This window comes from Triticum urartu, chromosome 7A, assembly GCF_056163025.1.
Source record: "Triticum urartu cultivar PI428250 chromosome 7A, HENAU_Tu73, whole genome shotgun sequence".
Taxonomy (NCBI): Eukaryota; Viridiplantae; Streptophyta; class Magnoliopsida; order Poales; family Poaceae; genus Triticum; species Triticum urartu.
The window spans coordinates 552,941,228-552,957,891 of record NC_141879.1 but is presented as its reverse complement, the minus strand read 5'-3'; positions in this window follow the sequence as shown (position 1 = coordinate 552,957,891).

Below are 16,664 nucleotides of genomic sequence, written 5' to 3'. Positions count from 1 at the left end.
GGACCGGGGTTTCCTCTCCATCCATTCGTCCGTGGTCTCATGTTCTGCTACGGGCTGGACTTTCATGATCTGGCCCCGAACTTCGTCCTCAACATTTCGGCGTTCATCGTCGTGTGTGAGGCTTTCCTCCGTATCCGGCCCCACTTCGGCCTGTGGTTAAAGACCTTCAATATCAAGCCGAAGGTGGTGGGAGGCCAACAAGCAGAATGCAGCGGAGCCATGGTGGGCAAGATGCCCAACGTTATATGGCTTGAAGGCTCCTTTGTGGTGACCATAAAGGGGTGGCAATCGGCGTGGTTCTACATCACTGAGCCGCGTGACGCCAAATGGGCGGCGGCCCCCGAGTTTCGATCCGGATTCCCTACACGGCTCACTTCCTGGAAAGAGAAGGGCTTGTCGTGGGGTTCATCGGTGGAGCTGGATGGACTCCAGAAATGTATCCGGAGTATGGCAAGCAAGAAGCTCAAGCTTGTCAACATAGTCCAGATTATGCTCATCCGCCGGATCCTCCCGTGTCAACAACGGGATTTTAACTTGTGGGAGTTCGACCTGGTCCAGCACCAAACTCTGAGCGAGCTCTTCGATACGACGCACAAGGACATCTGGAAGGTGCTGTTCAAGGGCGCCGAGGTCCCTTCTTCTCTCGCCGAGGACCGCGGGCTAAGCACAAAGTGCCAAGCGCGTTCGTTGAGTTCAATACGTCCCGTAGGATATTTATTCCCCCTAGCTTAATCATGTGCGGGGTCTAATCTCCATGCCTTTGACGGGACTGGGTGGAGACGTCGGGGCAAATTAATTATCTGGCCCCTTTGCCCGAAGACACTGCGGGCGCTCTCCTGACGGAGATGCTGACTCCGGCTCCTTACAAGGTGCCGGAGAAGACCAAGAAGGCCAAGGGAACCCGAAAGAGTTCCCGATGCCAGGCATCATCGGACTCACCGTCCGATGACTCTGCGGCGCGCTCCTCCCCGAAGATGAGGAAGAAGAAGATGCTCCCCCTCCAGTTGGGGGAGATAAGAAAAGGAAGGCCGCCACAACTGGGGGGGCCGAAGGGTCCAAGAAGGGAAGGACTCTCCTTCCGGACAGTTCCACCGCCGCCGATGAAGGCGAAGACGAGTGGTTACCCAGGGCCAAGCCCCTGGGGAGATCATAAGTATTCGGATACCAGAGTAACTCATAGCATTCCTTTGTCGCACTGCTTTCCCTAACGCCGAACATGATTATGCAGGCCGCCACGAGCCAGTATCGATGTATCATTGGACGGCTCCGTGGGCTCGTCGGATATGGATAGCGATCCACTTCCGACCACCACCTCCCCTTGCCCTGCGGACGACGCAGAGGTATTGTCTCGAGAGGCACCGGGTCGAGGGGAGACAGTCCCAGAGGTGCCTCAAGGCGAACTTCCGGACTCCGGGAGCAGATGGGACAAGGCCCTTGAAGGCCCCGAGTTCGGCCCTCAGCCGAACACCGCGCCAGATCCTCCAGTGGTTCCGGACTTGGGCAGGCGGCCTCCTTCCAAGAGGGGCAAGACGCCTGTGCCGGTGACCTCTGTCCATCCAGAGGCGCCGGACAGTCTGCTGGAAATGCTTCGCAGCGCTTCCATCGACGAGGAGCACCATACTATTATGAGTGCGGTGGTCCAGAAGGTTCACTCCGCCAAGAGCGGATTGATTGAAGCCTATGCCAGCCTTCTAACAGGCTTTGAGGTAAGTGTTTAAAATATAGGAAAATATTACCGCATAGACAGTAGCCCCTGATGCTCTGTTCGGTGTTCACAAAGAAAAGCCGAACAGAGGATCCAATAATATCACATGAGTCTAATATAAGTATGTCAATATGTGTATGCAGGCTTCGCTGCTGGCCTCAGCCATACTGACTGCGGAGGTCGCCACACTGAAGCAGGACCTTTAGGGGTCCAAGAAAGAGCTCGGCCTTGCCAAGAAGCAGCTCGAGGAGAACAAAGGGTAAGTAATACCCTGTTTATAGATATGTATATACAAAAGAAGATGCGATTGCAAAATGACAGGATCATTGTATATTTGCCAGGGGCCACGACCGAAGTGGTGACCCTAAAGCAAGTGCTGTCCAAGGCCGAAGATAAAGCGGCCAAGGAGCGCATCGAGCGGGAAAAGCAAGAGGCACGGGTGGGCGAGGTGCAGCAAGAGCTCTAGGCTCTCGTGTCGAAGCATGAGGCGTTGGAGCGTGACTCGAAGACGCAAGAGTCCGAGCTTGCCGCCGCCCATGAAAGTTCCAAGAGTGCCAAGGCCGAAGCACAGAAGGCCCTCCAGGAGATTGATGCGATGAGGAAGATAGCGGCGGGTAAGGCATTCTATATGCAAAGCAAGCATGTGAAAGTAAATTACCGATTACTTACCCGAATTCGGAGCTCTGCAGGAGCATTCGCAGATTTGCCCCACAGCGTGTCGGATGCCGCACAGTTTTACCAGGCCGATGAGGGAAGCTCAACGGAGAAGCTGTTCTAGTCTTAGTATACTGAGACCGAACACCCGATGCCTCTGAGCGACCAGCTAAAGCAGCTGGTCGAGCTGCACAAGGCGGCCGAACAGGCCATGAAGGGTCTTATAGTCCGGCTGTGGCCTGGCGATGCCCTTCCGAATAGCTACTTCAGCCTAGTGAGGCGGCTTGTGGATGCCTGCCCACGGCTGGAGGTCGTCAAGAGGTCCGTCTGCATCGAAGGTGCACGCCGGGCTTTCGCCCGTGTGAAGGTGCAGTGGGACAAGCTAGACGCTGTGAAGCTGATCAAGGAAGGGCCGCCGCAGGGCAAGGAGCATCGCACCCCCGAAATTTATTATGAGGGTGTCCTGAAGGGTGCCCGTCTTGTAGCGAATGAATGTTCAAGGGATGTAATATTTGAGTAAACTTGCTCGTGTGATCCTGTATGATGAAAACTTGTTTCATATGCGCTATGCAACGCTTGTGTGAATTTATAATATTACCTTCTGTTTGGCTGTTTATCTAATCTGAGAGATGGCTAGTCCTCGGCTTCTGCCCCCATGCCACGAGTGCTGGGGTGTTGGGGATAAACCTGAGCAGTCTTGTTCCCATGTTTGGGTCCTTCGAGGGAGGTGCTCAGCACAACGAACAAGGCAACCGGACTAATAATGCTTTATCACTCTCACTTAGCCATAGAATTCTATAATTTTAAATTTCGGCGAAGCCCCTGGTATTCGGAAGGCCGAATTCGGGGCGCGATACACGCCTTTAAGCCGGACAGGGCCTGCCCCTTGCTCTAAGCGGCATCAGTCTTTAGGGACTCGAAAACCTCGCCGAACAGCGACCAGTCTCTCGCCTTATCATGACAGTCAGCTTTAGCTTTCTCTACTGAGGTGCTTTAGCCCAGCAGAACCGGGGCACAATCGCAGTAGTTCTCCTTGCGCTACCTTAGATGATAGAGAGGAACATAAGGTACCAAAACATAGGAGCCGGGCAAACTCAACATTTGACCAAAGACATGATTCAGAGCTGATGCATATAATGCTATAAGTTCGGGGTGCCGCACTTGTGAAAGTGTTCGGACTTTTCACACCATATTGTGGGGTACGTAAGCCCCTGGTGTATTGGCCGTACAAAAGTGTACGGTTGCAAGGCGTCATTAATGAACACATATATATAACAAGAATGCAATAATAGTCGTAATGTTATGTGTTGTTTATTCAAAAAGGTGCATTAAAGCAGAATGATACAGATGGTGCGATAAGCAAAGAGTAGGACTATGTCCCTTCCAAGGGCAAGCTGAGGAATAGTATTAAATCAAATATTTCGCTCATTATTGTAATCCACCTGGGAATTCCGTGGTGTGACATAGCTTTCTGCCTCCTTGGTTGCTGCATCATGTCTTCGGCAATAGTGCTGCTGGGCAGGGTTTCCAGAGATTAAGGTCCTAAAAAAAGAGAAAAATAACCAAACGGGAAGCCCCTAGTGCGGTTTAAGCCGCGTCTTGGGGCGTGCCGCAGTTGTGCCCCCCTCCCCACCTGTGCCCATGGTATTTTTAATGCGTAATTGTGTACGCATGGCATGAGTTTCGCCGTTTGGCAGGGACTGGGGTGGGGGCCGCATTGCTACGCGAGCTCAGATCACGCCAGGCGGTCTAGTTGCCGATTGCTCCGAGCGCGCTTGAAGGTGTCCGGGTCTTGAAACGCCAAACTGGTGGATTGCCTTGAGAGGCTACTTTGCGCTTCTGCTGCGAGGGCCGCAGTGTGCTCCTCCGTTCGGAGAGAGCGCTTTGTGTTTCCATTTACTGTAATAACCCCGCGAGGTCCTGGCATCTTGAGCTTGAGGTATGCATAATGCGGTACCACTTTGAATCTCGCAAATGCGGTTCGACCGAGCAGTGCATGATAACCACTGTGGAACGAGACTATATCGAAGATTAACTCTTCGCTTCGGAAGCTATCCGGGGATCCGAAGACCACTTCCAGTGTAATTGAGCCTGTGCCATGGGCCTCTGCGCCTGGAATGACGCCCTTAAAGGTCGTTTTTGTGGGTTTGATCCTTGAGGGGTCTATACCCATTTTGCGCACTGTGTCCTGATAAAGCAGGTTCAGGCTGCTGCTGCCATCCATAAGGACTCGAGTGAGGTGAAATCCGTCAATGATTGGGTCCAAAACCAGTGCGGCGAATCCGCCATGACGGATACTAGTGGGATGGTCCCTGCGATCGAAAGTGATCGGATAGGAGGACCATGCGTTGAACTTCAGGGCGACTGGCTCCAACGCATATACGTCCCTGAGCACACGCTTCCGCTCCCTCTTGGGGATGTGGGTTGCGTATATCATGTTCACCGTCTGCACTTGTGGGGGAAACCTCTTCTGTTCGCTGGTGTGTGGCTGCCGGGGCTCCTCCTCGTCATCGCTATGTGGCCCCTTGTCCTTGTTTTCGGCAATTAACTTGCCGGCCTGCTTGAACACCCAACAATCCCTGTTGGTGTGATTGGCTGGCTTTTCTGGGGTGTCGTGTATTTGACACGAGTGATCGAGTATACGGTCCAAGCTGGACGGACTCGGCGTACTTTGTTTGAATGGCTTTTTCCGCTGACCGGGTTTAGAGCCTTTGAATCCGGCATTGACTGTCGTATCCTCGGTATTATCGCTGTTAATGCGGCGCTTATGTTTGTTGCGATGTGACCTGCTATTGCCGTCCTTGGTATCCGAAGTACCATGGTTCTTTGATATGTTATTACTGCGAGCCAGCCAGCTGTCTTCTCCCGCACAAAAGCGGGTCATGAGTGTCGTGAGAGCTGCCATAGATTTCGGCTTTTCCTGACCAAGGTGCCGGGCTAGCTAGCCATTCGTCGCGGATGTTGTTTTTGAAAGCCGCTAGGGCCTCTGCATCTAGACAGTCGACGATTTGATTTTTCTTTGTTAGGAACCGAGTCCAGAATTGCCTGGCCGATTCTTCTGGCTGCTGAATTATGTGGCTCAAGTCATCGGCATCTGGTGGCCGCACATAAGTGCCCTGAAAGTTTTCGAGGAATGCGGCTTCCAGATCTTCCCAACAGCTAATGGACTCTGCTGGCAAGCTGTTAAGCCAATGCCGCGCTGGTCCCTTGAGCTTTAGTGGGAGGTATTTGATGGCGTGTAAGTCATCACCGCGGGCCATGTGGATGTGGAGGAGGAAATCCTCGATCCATACTGCGGGATCTATTGTGCCGTCGTATGATTCAATATTTATAGGTTTGAAACCTTCTGGGATTTGATGATCCATTACTTCGTCTGTGAAGCATAAGGGGTGTGTGGCGCCTTTGTATTGGGCTATATCGCGACATAGCTCGAATGGGTCTTGCCCGTTGTGTTCGGCCCGTCCGGATTTACTTTTACTGTATCCGGCGTGACGTTTATCGTCTCGCATAGTGGCGCGCCCTCGTGACCATAGATCGATCTTGCATGCTTTGCTTTGTCCTCCAATATGTCTCGTAGGTATGGCGTATCTCCCCATGCCTTCTTATTTGAATGGCGTTGGGGTGCAGGCTAAGTTTTTGGCTGGAATGCCTCTCTATCGCGGCCATGAGGTGGCCGATCAGCCGCGTCATACGCTTCTTCCTCCAGTCGGGGTAGCAACCTGCATTGTGGGTAACTCTTGGAGGGGCGCTCGAGTTTGTATTCCTCGGCCGCGAGGACTTCAGTCCATCTGTCAGCTAGCAGATCTTGATCAGCTTGAAGCTGTTGCTGCTTTTTCTTAAGGCTATTTTCCGTGGCTATAAGCCGGCGCTTGAAGCGCTCTTGTTTGAGGGGATCCTCTGGCATGGCGAATTCGTCGTCGCCGAGGCTTGCCTCGTCTTCGGAAGGGGGCATGTAATTATCATCCTCCACCTCTCCATCTGCCGCTCTCTCAGGAGGGCTGGCTCCTCCATCCTCCTGCTCTAAATCTTGCTGGAGGGGATTGTTGTTGTCTTCGGCACTATCCGGAGTGTTATTATCTCCTGTGCCGGTATCACCACTTTTTCTTTGGCGGGACTTAGAGCGGCGCCACTGACGTCGACGCTTGGGTTGCTTCTTGGAGGGGTCATCCTCCACTATCTCGTCGCCATTGCCTTCTTTGGGTGTATCCACCATGTATATATCGTATGACGAGGTGGCTGTCTAGTGCCCTGTGGGCAGTGGTTCTTCTTCGTCTCCCGCATCATCGTCCATACCGTCGATGCCTTCGGAGTCGAAATCGAGCATGTCAGTTAAGTCATCGACAGTGGCTACTAAGTGGGTGGTGGGTGGGCCGCGGATTTCTTCGTCGTCCGCATCCCAGTCCTGCCGGACATAGTTCGGCCATGATCCTCCTGACAAGGAGAGAGGCCTTAATGAGTTCAGTATGTCGCCAAAGGGCGAGTGCTGAAAAATATCCGCGGAGGTAAACTCCATGATCGGCGCCCAATCAGATTCGATAGGAATGGGCGCAGACGGCTTGGAGTCCGTGGCCGGAGAAGGATCCGGTAGTTTAATAACACGGCTCTCGTGCAAGGTAAGGTCGATGTTTGGCTCGATCGCCACTGAGGGTAAGGCCTCCATGGCGGGGTCCATCCACCCGTCCATGGACGGCGCAACTGGCTCCGAATTGAGGGTCCGAGCGGCTGCCTGTGTGATCTCCTGAACACTGTCCGATGGTAGAGCTAAATTGTACTCATCGTGACCGTGTGACACACAAGGCACAGGCTCAAATCCGTCGAAGATCAAGTCTCCATGGATATCGTCCGTGTAGTTTAAGCTTCCAAACCTGACCTGGTGGCCAGGGGCGTAACTTTCAATCTGCTCCAGATGGCCAAGCGAATTGGCCCGCAGTGCAAAGCCGCCGAACACGAAGATCTGTCCGGGGAGAAAAGTCTCACCCTGGACTGCATCGCTATCGATGATAGTGGGAGCCATCAAGCCTAACAGCGACGACACAGAGGAACTCTCAATGAAAGCACCAATGTCGGTGTCAAAACCGGTGGATCTCGGGTAGGGGGCCCCGAACTGTGCGTCTAAGGCGGATGGTAACAGGAGGCAGGGGACACAATGTTTTACCCAGGTTTGGGCCCTCTTGATGGAGGTAAAACCCTACATCCTGCTTGATTAATATTGATGATATGGGTAGTACAAGAGTAGATCTACCACGAGATCAGAGAGGCTAAACCCTAGAAGCTAGCCTATGGTATGATTGTATGTTGTCCTACGGACTAAAACCCTCTGGTTTATATAGACACCGGAGAGGTTAGGGTTACACAAGGTCGGTTACAAAGGAGGAGATACACATATCCGTATTGCCTAGCTTGCCTTCCACGCCAAGTAGAGTCCCATCCGGACACGAGACGAAGTCTTCAATCCCGTATCTTCATAGTCTAACAGTCTGGCCAATGGAGATAGTCCGGCTGTCCGGAGACCCCCTAATCTAGGACTCCCACATTGGGGATATTACTACTGGACATAAACCTGCTAGGAGAGGCTGGATTATCCCCATGATGATTACTTTATTTGAAGCCCATGAAGACAAAGATGGTGGCGCTTCATGAAGGCCCAAGGCCCAAAGGCGGGTTAAGGCCTGTAGACATAAACCGACATTGATATATAGATTGTATTGTAAGATAGAAGGAATAGAGACCGAGCCGGGCACATTTATGATCCGGCCTCAAGATTATGTAAACCGACGGGCATCGACCTATGTATATAAAGGGGCGACCCGGTGGCGGTTCAGGGACAACAGACAACAACTCTAGAGCCAGGAAAAGCGGATTCGCTCCCTGGTAATCGAAACCCTAGTAATTCCATCACAACTGGAGTAGGCTTTTACCTTCATCGTAAGGGGCCTAACTAGTATAAACTCTTGCGTACTTTGTCCTCTTTAAACCCTTTTAAGCTAAACCGTAGCGATGGCTCCACGACTAAGTCCTTTCACGAGGACATCTACCGTGACAAAACCACGACAGCACATCTGGTGTCCAGGTTCACACTGTGTCAATTGATGTTCATGTACATCGGATGGCTATTGTGAGCATGTCTCTAGAGGAAATGATGAACTCTCGGTGGGCAATGCACTTTCCACAAGGCTTTGAAAAGTTCAGGATGTCGATTTTAAGGATTAGAGCTATGTCCCTGTTGCCTTGTCTCCTCGTCCTTGAGCATTTGCACATGGACTTTATACGCTGATTTGACCCAAAAAATTCCCTTGGTATCAAAGTTCCAGGATATGAAATCTTCAGCTTGGTCACAAATTGGAATTCGGAGAATAGTCTGCACATCATCCGGATGAAAACAGTTCTGAACCAAGACTATATCCCACTTCCTTGTACCTGGATCAATTAATTCAGAAACTTTGGTGAGCAAAAGTGCACCCTGATGTGAGGCCGGCCTACAAGAAGTCCCTCTTGTTATCCACGGGTCCTCCTAGATCCTCACATTAGTTCCATCCCCAATCCGCCAAATGATCCCTTTCTTGAGTACTTGCAACCCTTCTAGGATAATGCTACCTCTTGAGCATGCGTTGGTTTTCCCTTGAAGAGGAAATGGTGATGCAGCAAAGTAGCGTAAGTATTTCCCTTAGTTTTTTAGAACCAAGGTATCAATCCAGTAGGAGACTACACGCAAATCGCCGAGTACCTGCACAAACAAATAAGAACCTTGCAACCAACACGATAAAGGGGTTGTCAATCCCTTCACGGACACTTGCAAAAGTGAGATCTGATAAAGATAATAAGATAAATATTTTTGGTATTTTTGTTGTATAGATTGGAAAGTAAAGATTGCAAAATAAATAGTAAACTAGAATTGTAGATCAGAAACTTATATGATGTAAAGTAGACACGGGGGCCATAGGTTTCACTAGTGGCTTCTCTCAAGGTAGCATATATTATGGTGGGTGAACAAATTACTGCCGAGCAATTGATAGAAAAGCGCATAGTTATGATAATGTCTACGCATGATCATAAACATAGGCACCATGTTTGTATCAAGTAGACCGAAACGATTCTGCATCTACTACTATTACTCCACACATCAACCGCTATCCAGCGTCATCTAGAGTATTAAGTTCATAAGAACAGAGTAACGCATTAGACAAGATGACATGATGTAGAGGGATAAACCCAAGCAATATGATATAAACCCCATCTTTTTATCCTCGATGGCAACAATACAATACGTGTCGGTTCCCTTTCTATCACTGGGATCGAGGACTGCAAGATTGAACCCAAAGTCAAGCACTTCTCCCATTGCAAGAAAGATCAATCTAGTAGGCCAAACTAAACCAAAAATTCGAAGAGACTTGCAAAGATATCAAATCATGCATATAAGAATTAAGAGAAGAATAATATATTGTTCATACATAATCTTGATCATAAACCCACAATTCATTGGATCTCGACAAACACACCGCAAAAAGTATTACATCGAATAGATCTCCAAGAACATCAAGGAGAACTTTGTATTGAGATCCAAAGAGAGAGAAGAAGCCATCTAGCTAATAACTATGGACCCGAAGGTCTGTGGTAAACTACTCACACATCATCGGAGAGGCTATGGTGTTGATTTAGAAGCCCTCCGTGATTGAATCCCCCTCCGGCAGATCACCGGAAAAGGTCCCCAGATGGGATCTCACGGGTACAGAAGGTTGCGGCGGTGGAAAAGTGGTTTTGTGGCTCCCTTGGATGTTTTCATAGTATAAGAGTATATATATAGGTGAAAGAAGTAGGTCGGTGGAGCTACGAGGGGCCCATGAGGGTGGGGGCATGCCTACCCCCTGGGTGCGCCTCCCTATCTCATGGCCGCCTCGTTGCTTTCTTGACCTCCACTCCAAGTCTCCTGGATTGCATTTGTTCCAAAAAAGATCCTTGCGAAGGTTTCGTTCCATTTGGATTCGGTTTGATATTCCTTTTCTGTGAAACACTAAAATAGGCAAAAAAAACAGCAATTTGCACTGGGCCTTCGGTTAATAGGTTAGTCCCAAAAATAATATAAAAGTGCATAATAAATCCCATTAAACATCCAAAACAGATAATATAATAGCATGGAACACTCAAAAATTATAGGTACGTTGGAGATGTATCAAGCATCCCCAAGCTTAACTCTTGCTCGTCCTCGAGTAGGTAAATGATAAAAACAACATTTTTTATGTGGAATGCTACCTAACATAATTTTCAATGTAATTCTCTTTATTGCGGCATGAATGTCTAGATCCAAAAGATTCTAGACAAAAGTTTAATATTGACATAAAAATAATAATACTTCAAGCTTGCTAACCAAGCAATTATGTCTTATCAAAATAACATCGCCAAAGAAAGCTTATCCCTACAAAATCATATAGTTTGGCCATGCTTCTTTTTCATCACACAAAATGCTCCCATCATGCACAACCCCGATGACAAGCCAAGCAATTGTTTCATACTTAGCCTTTTCAAACTCTTTCAACTTTCACGCAGTATATGAGCGCGAGCCATGGACATAGCACTGTGGGTGGAATAGAATGTGATGATGGCGGTTGTGTGAGAAGACAAAAAAGGAGAAAGTCTCATGATACGACTCCAACATATCTATAATTTTTGATTGTTCCATGCTATTATATTATCTATGTTGGATGTTAATGGGCTATATTTTACACTTTTATATTATTTTTGGGACTAACCTATTAACCGGAGGCCCAGCCCAAATTGCTGATTTTTTTTGCCTATTTCAGTGTTTCACAGAAAAAGAATATCAAATGGAGTCCAAACGGAATGAAACCTTCGGGAGCGTGATTTTTGGAACAAATGTGATCCCGAGGACTTGGAGTGGACGTCAAGAAACAATCGAGGAGGCCACGAGGTAGGGGGCGCACTTGCCCCCCTAGGCGCGCCCTCCACCCTCGTGGGCCCCTCGTTGCTCCACCGACCTACTTCTTCCTCCTATATATATTCATATACCCCGAAAACATCCAGGAGCACCACGAAACCCTATTTCTACCAACGCAACCTTCTGTACCCAAGAGATCCCATCTTGGGGCCTTTTCCGGAGCTTCGCCGGAGGGGGCATTGATCATGGAGGGCCTCTACATCAACTCCATGGCCCCTCCGATGATGTCTGAGTAGTTTACCTCAGACCTTCGGGTCCATAGCTAGTAGCTATATGGCTTCTTCTCTCTCTTTGGATCTCAATACAAAGTTCTCTCAATTCTCTTGGAGATCTATTCGATGTAATCTTCTTTTGTGGTGTGTTTGTCGAGATCCGATGAATTGTGGGTTTATGATCAAGTTTATCTATGAACAATATTTGAATCTTCTCTGAATTCTTTTATGTATGATTGGTTATCTTTGCAAGTCTCTTCGAATTATCAGTTTGGTTTGGCCTACTAGATTAATCTTTGTTCCAATGGGAGAAGTGCTGAGCTTTGGGTTCAATCTTGCAGTGCTTGATCCCAGTGATAGAAAGGGAAACGACACGTATTGTATTGTTGCCATCGAGGATAAAAATGTGGGATTTACATCAAATTACATGAGTTTATCCCTCTACATCATGTCATCTTGCTTAAGGCGTTACTCTGTTCTTATGAACTTAATACTCTAGATGCATGCTAGATAGCGGTCGATGTGTGGAGTAATAGTAGTAGATGCAGGCAGGAGTCGGTCTACTTGTCACGGACGTGATGCCTATATACATGATCATACCTAGATATTCTCATAATTATTCGCTTTTCTATCAATTGCTCAACAATAATTTGTTCACCCACCATAATACTTATGCTATCTTGAGAGAGGCCACTAGTGAAACCTATGGCCCCGGGTCTATTCTCCATCATACAAGTTTCCAATCTATTTTATTTTGCAATCTTTACTTTCAATCTATATCATAAAAATACCAAAAAATATCTTATTATTATCATCTCTATCAGATCTCACTCTTGCAAGTGGCCGTGAAGGGATTGACAACCCCTTTATCGCATTGGTTGCGAGGTTCTTATTTGTTTGTGTAGGTACCAGGTGACTCGTGCGTGGTCTCCTACTGGATTGATACCTTTGTTCTCAAAAACTGAGGGAAATACTTATGCTGCTTTGCTGCATCACCCTTTCCTCTTCAAGGGAAAACCAACGCATGCTCAAGAGGTAGCAAGAAGGATTTCTAGCGCCGTTGCCGGGGAGATCTACGCCAAGTCAAGACATACCAAGTACCCATCACAACTCTTATCCTTCGCATTACATTATTTTCCATTTGCCTCTTGTTTTCCTCTCCCCCACTTCACCCTTGCCGTTTTAATTCGCCCTCTTTTCCTTTCTCCCTCTCTTTCTGTTCGCCTCTTCTCCGCTTGGTAAATCGTTACGGCTAGTACTTTATCTACTCCTTTGTCTCCCAAGAATGAAGTTCTTAATTTTAAACAAAGGGAGGGAGAAAATCTAAAAGATGCTTGGTACAGAATTTGTAATGCACAAAATAGATCTAGTAGGAAGCAATCTACTTCCGTTCTTCTTCGCAATTTTTATGTAGGCATCACTCCTTGGAATAGATATATTCTTGATACCATTACCGGAGAAAATTTCTTGGGTAGCCACACTTTTGATTCTTATAATGCTATGATAGATTTGTTTGGCCCACCACCTCTTTTGGTTAATGGAACTATTTTAACTTTGGAACACATGATGCAACGGCTTGAAATTGTTGAAAATAAAGTTGCCACCGTAGAGTTGATTGAAAATTTGGATAGAAAGATCCATAACCAAATTACCCAATACGGATCTAAGGTAGGAGTTGCTCTTAAAATTTTTAAAGAAAAGGAACCTATGGTTAATGAAAAGATAGATCAAGATTCCACTAGAATTGATAAAATTGAGGATATTATTATGAACCTAGGGTCTGCCTTTTCTTCCGTGAAAAATACTCCTTCTAATGCTAAGATTGCCAAATTGATGTATGTTCCTCAAAATAAGGGTGAAAATTCTAGTAAGGAAGTGCGGACCTCAAATCCATAAGTGTTCACCCCAACTTTCTCACTATCCTTAAGGAACCTTTTGCTACAAATGATTTTCTTGATTTCATGCCTAGGAGTTTGATAATTAATAAGAAAGAAACTCCTAGGAGTTATAGGTGTATTATTGAAGAATTGCCTACCAAAGATGGCAATACCTAGATCTATCTTGCTTTTATGCCTAGCTAGGGGCGTTAAACGATAGCGCTTGTTGGGAGGCAACACAATTTTATTTTTATTCCTTGATTTTTGTTCCGGTTTAGTAATAAATAATTTATATAGCCTATGTTTTGGTTGTGTTTTTTGTGTTTAATTAGTGTTTGTGCCAAGTAGAACCGTTGGGAAGACTTGGGGAAAGTCTTTTTGATCTTGCTGTAAAAAACAGAAACTTTAGCGCTCACGAGAATTGCTGCAATTTTTTATTGGGGAGTGATATTTAGTTAATTCTTTTTGAAAATGATTAATAGATAAATTCCTCACGTCCAGAAATTTATTTTAGAATTTTTGGGGTTCCATAAGTTTGCGTTAGTTACAGATTACTACAGACTGTTCTGTTTTTGACAGATTCTGTTTTTCGTGTGATGTTTGCTTATTTTTATGAATCTATGGCTAGTAATGGAGTTTATAAACCATAGAGAAGTTGGAATACAGTAGGTTTAACACCAATATAAATAAAGAATTAGTTCATTACAGTACCTTGAAGTGGTGTTTTGTTTTCTTTCGCTAACGGAGCTCACGAGATTCTCTGTTAAGTTTTGTGTTGTGAAGTTTTCAAGTTTTGGGTAAAGATTTGATGGATTATGGAACAAGGAGTGGCAAGAGCCTAAGATTGGGGATTACCAAGGCACACCAAGGTAAAATCCAAGGACACCAAAAAGCCTAAGCTTGGGGATGCCCCGGAAGGCATCCCCTCTTTTGTCTTCGTTCATCGGTAACTTTACTTGGAGCTATATTTTTATTCACCACATGATATGTGTTTTGCTTGGAGAGTCTTGTATGATTTGAGTCATTGCTTTTTAGTTTACCACAATCATACTTTCTGTACACACCTTTTGAGAGAGACACTCATGAATCGGAATTTATTAGAATACTCTATGTGCTTCACTTATATCTTTTGAGCTATATAGTTTTGTTCTTTTGCTTCACTTATATCTTTTAGAGCACGGTGGTGGTTTTATTTTATAGAAATAATTGATCTCTCATGCTTCACTTATATTATTTTGAGAGTCCTTTACAACAACATGGAAATTTGCTTTTAGGCATAATAAAAACTTTCATATAAGTGCATTGAATACCATGAGAAGTTTGATACTTGATAATTGTTTTGAGATATGGAGATGGTGATATTAGAGTCATGCTAGTTGAGTAGTTGTGAATTTGAGAAATACTTGTGTTGAAGTTTGTGATTCCCGTAGCATGCACGTATGGTGAACCGTTATGTGATGAAGTTGGAGCATGATTTATTTATTGATTGCCTTCCTTATGAGTGGCGGTCGGGGATGAGCGATGGTCTTTTCCTACCAATCTATCCCCCTAGGAGCATGCGCATAGTACTTTGTTTCGGTAACTAATAGATTTTTGCAATAAGTATGTGAGTTCTTTATGACTAATGTTGAGTCCATGGATTATACGCACCCTCACCCTTCCACATTTTCTAGCCTCTCTATTACCGCGCACCTTTCACCGGTATCATACACCCACCATATACCTTCCTCAAAACAGACACCATACCTACCTATTATGGCATTTCCATAGCCATTCCGAGATATATTGCCATGCAACTTTCCACCGTTCCGTTTGTTATGACACGCTTCATCATTGTCATATTGCTTTGCATGATCATGCAGTTGACATCGTATTTGTGGCAAAGCCACCATTCATAATTGTCTCATACATGTCACTCTTGATTCATTGCATATCCCGGTACACCGCCAGAGGCATTCACATAGAGTCATATTTTTTTCTAAGTATTGAGTTGTAATTCTTGAGTTGTAAGTAAAAAAGGAGTGTGATGATCATCATTATTAGAGCATTGTCCCAGTGAGGAAAGGATGATGGAGACTATGATTCTCCCACAAGTTGGGATGAGACTCCGGACGAAAAAAGAGGCCAAAAGAAAAAAAGAAAGAAGGCCCAAAAAATGAGAGAAAAAGAGAGAAGGGACAATGTTGCTATCCTTTTTCCACACTTGTGCTTCAAAGTAGCACCATGATCTTCATGATAGAGAGTCTCCTATGTTGTCACTTTCATAAACTAGTGGGAATTTTACATTATAGAACTTGTCTTGTATATTCCAATGATGGGCTTCCTCAAATTGCCCTAGGTCTTCGTGAGCAAGCAAGTTGGATGCACACCCACTCAGTTTCTTTTGTTGAGCTTTCATACACTTATAGCTCTAGTTCATCCGTTGCATGGAAATCCCTACTCACTCACATTGATATCTATTGATGGGCATCTCCATAGCCCACTGATACGCCTAGTTGATGTGAGACTATCTTCTACTTTTTGTCTTCTCCACAACCACCATTCTATTCCACCTATAGTGCTATGTCCATGGCTCACGCTCATGTATTGCGTGATAATTGAAAAAGTTTGAGAACATCAAAAGTATGAAATAATTGCTTGGCTTGTCATCGGTGTTGTGCATGATTTAAATATCTTATGTGATGAATATGGAGCATAGCCAGACTATATGATTTTGTAGGGATAACTTTCTTTGGCCATTGTCGGATGTGGGGCTTCGGCAAACCCTTAAGGTTCGAACACTGGGGTGCGCACGAAGTCTTTCCTTCCCACCAATCTACGCCCTAGCTCACTAAGGTCTCGCGGACGAACTCGATGAACTCGCAACATAGAAAGACACGAGGTTTATACTGGTTCAGGCCACCGTTGTGGTGTAATACCCTACTCCAGTGTGGTGGTGGTGGATTGCCTCTAGGGCTGATGATGAACAGTACAAGGGAAGAATAGCCTCCTGAGGTTGAGGTGTTCTTGTGAGTAGGCTCTCGTCCGGGTTGGACCAAGCTAAGATGAGATGCCTCTACTATGGTGGCTAGCTCTACTTATATAGGCCCTGGTCCTCTTCCCAAATATCGAGCGGGAAGGGAGCCAACAACGGCGGGCAAATTTAAAGGGGGACAACTAGTACAAGCTATCATGACAAAAGTGGTCTTCGCCTGCGAAAGGCTCTGGTGGTGACGCCATCTTGGGCTCCACGATGACCTCCTTCTTGCCGTCCTCCTGGTCTTGGT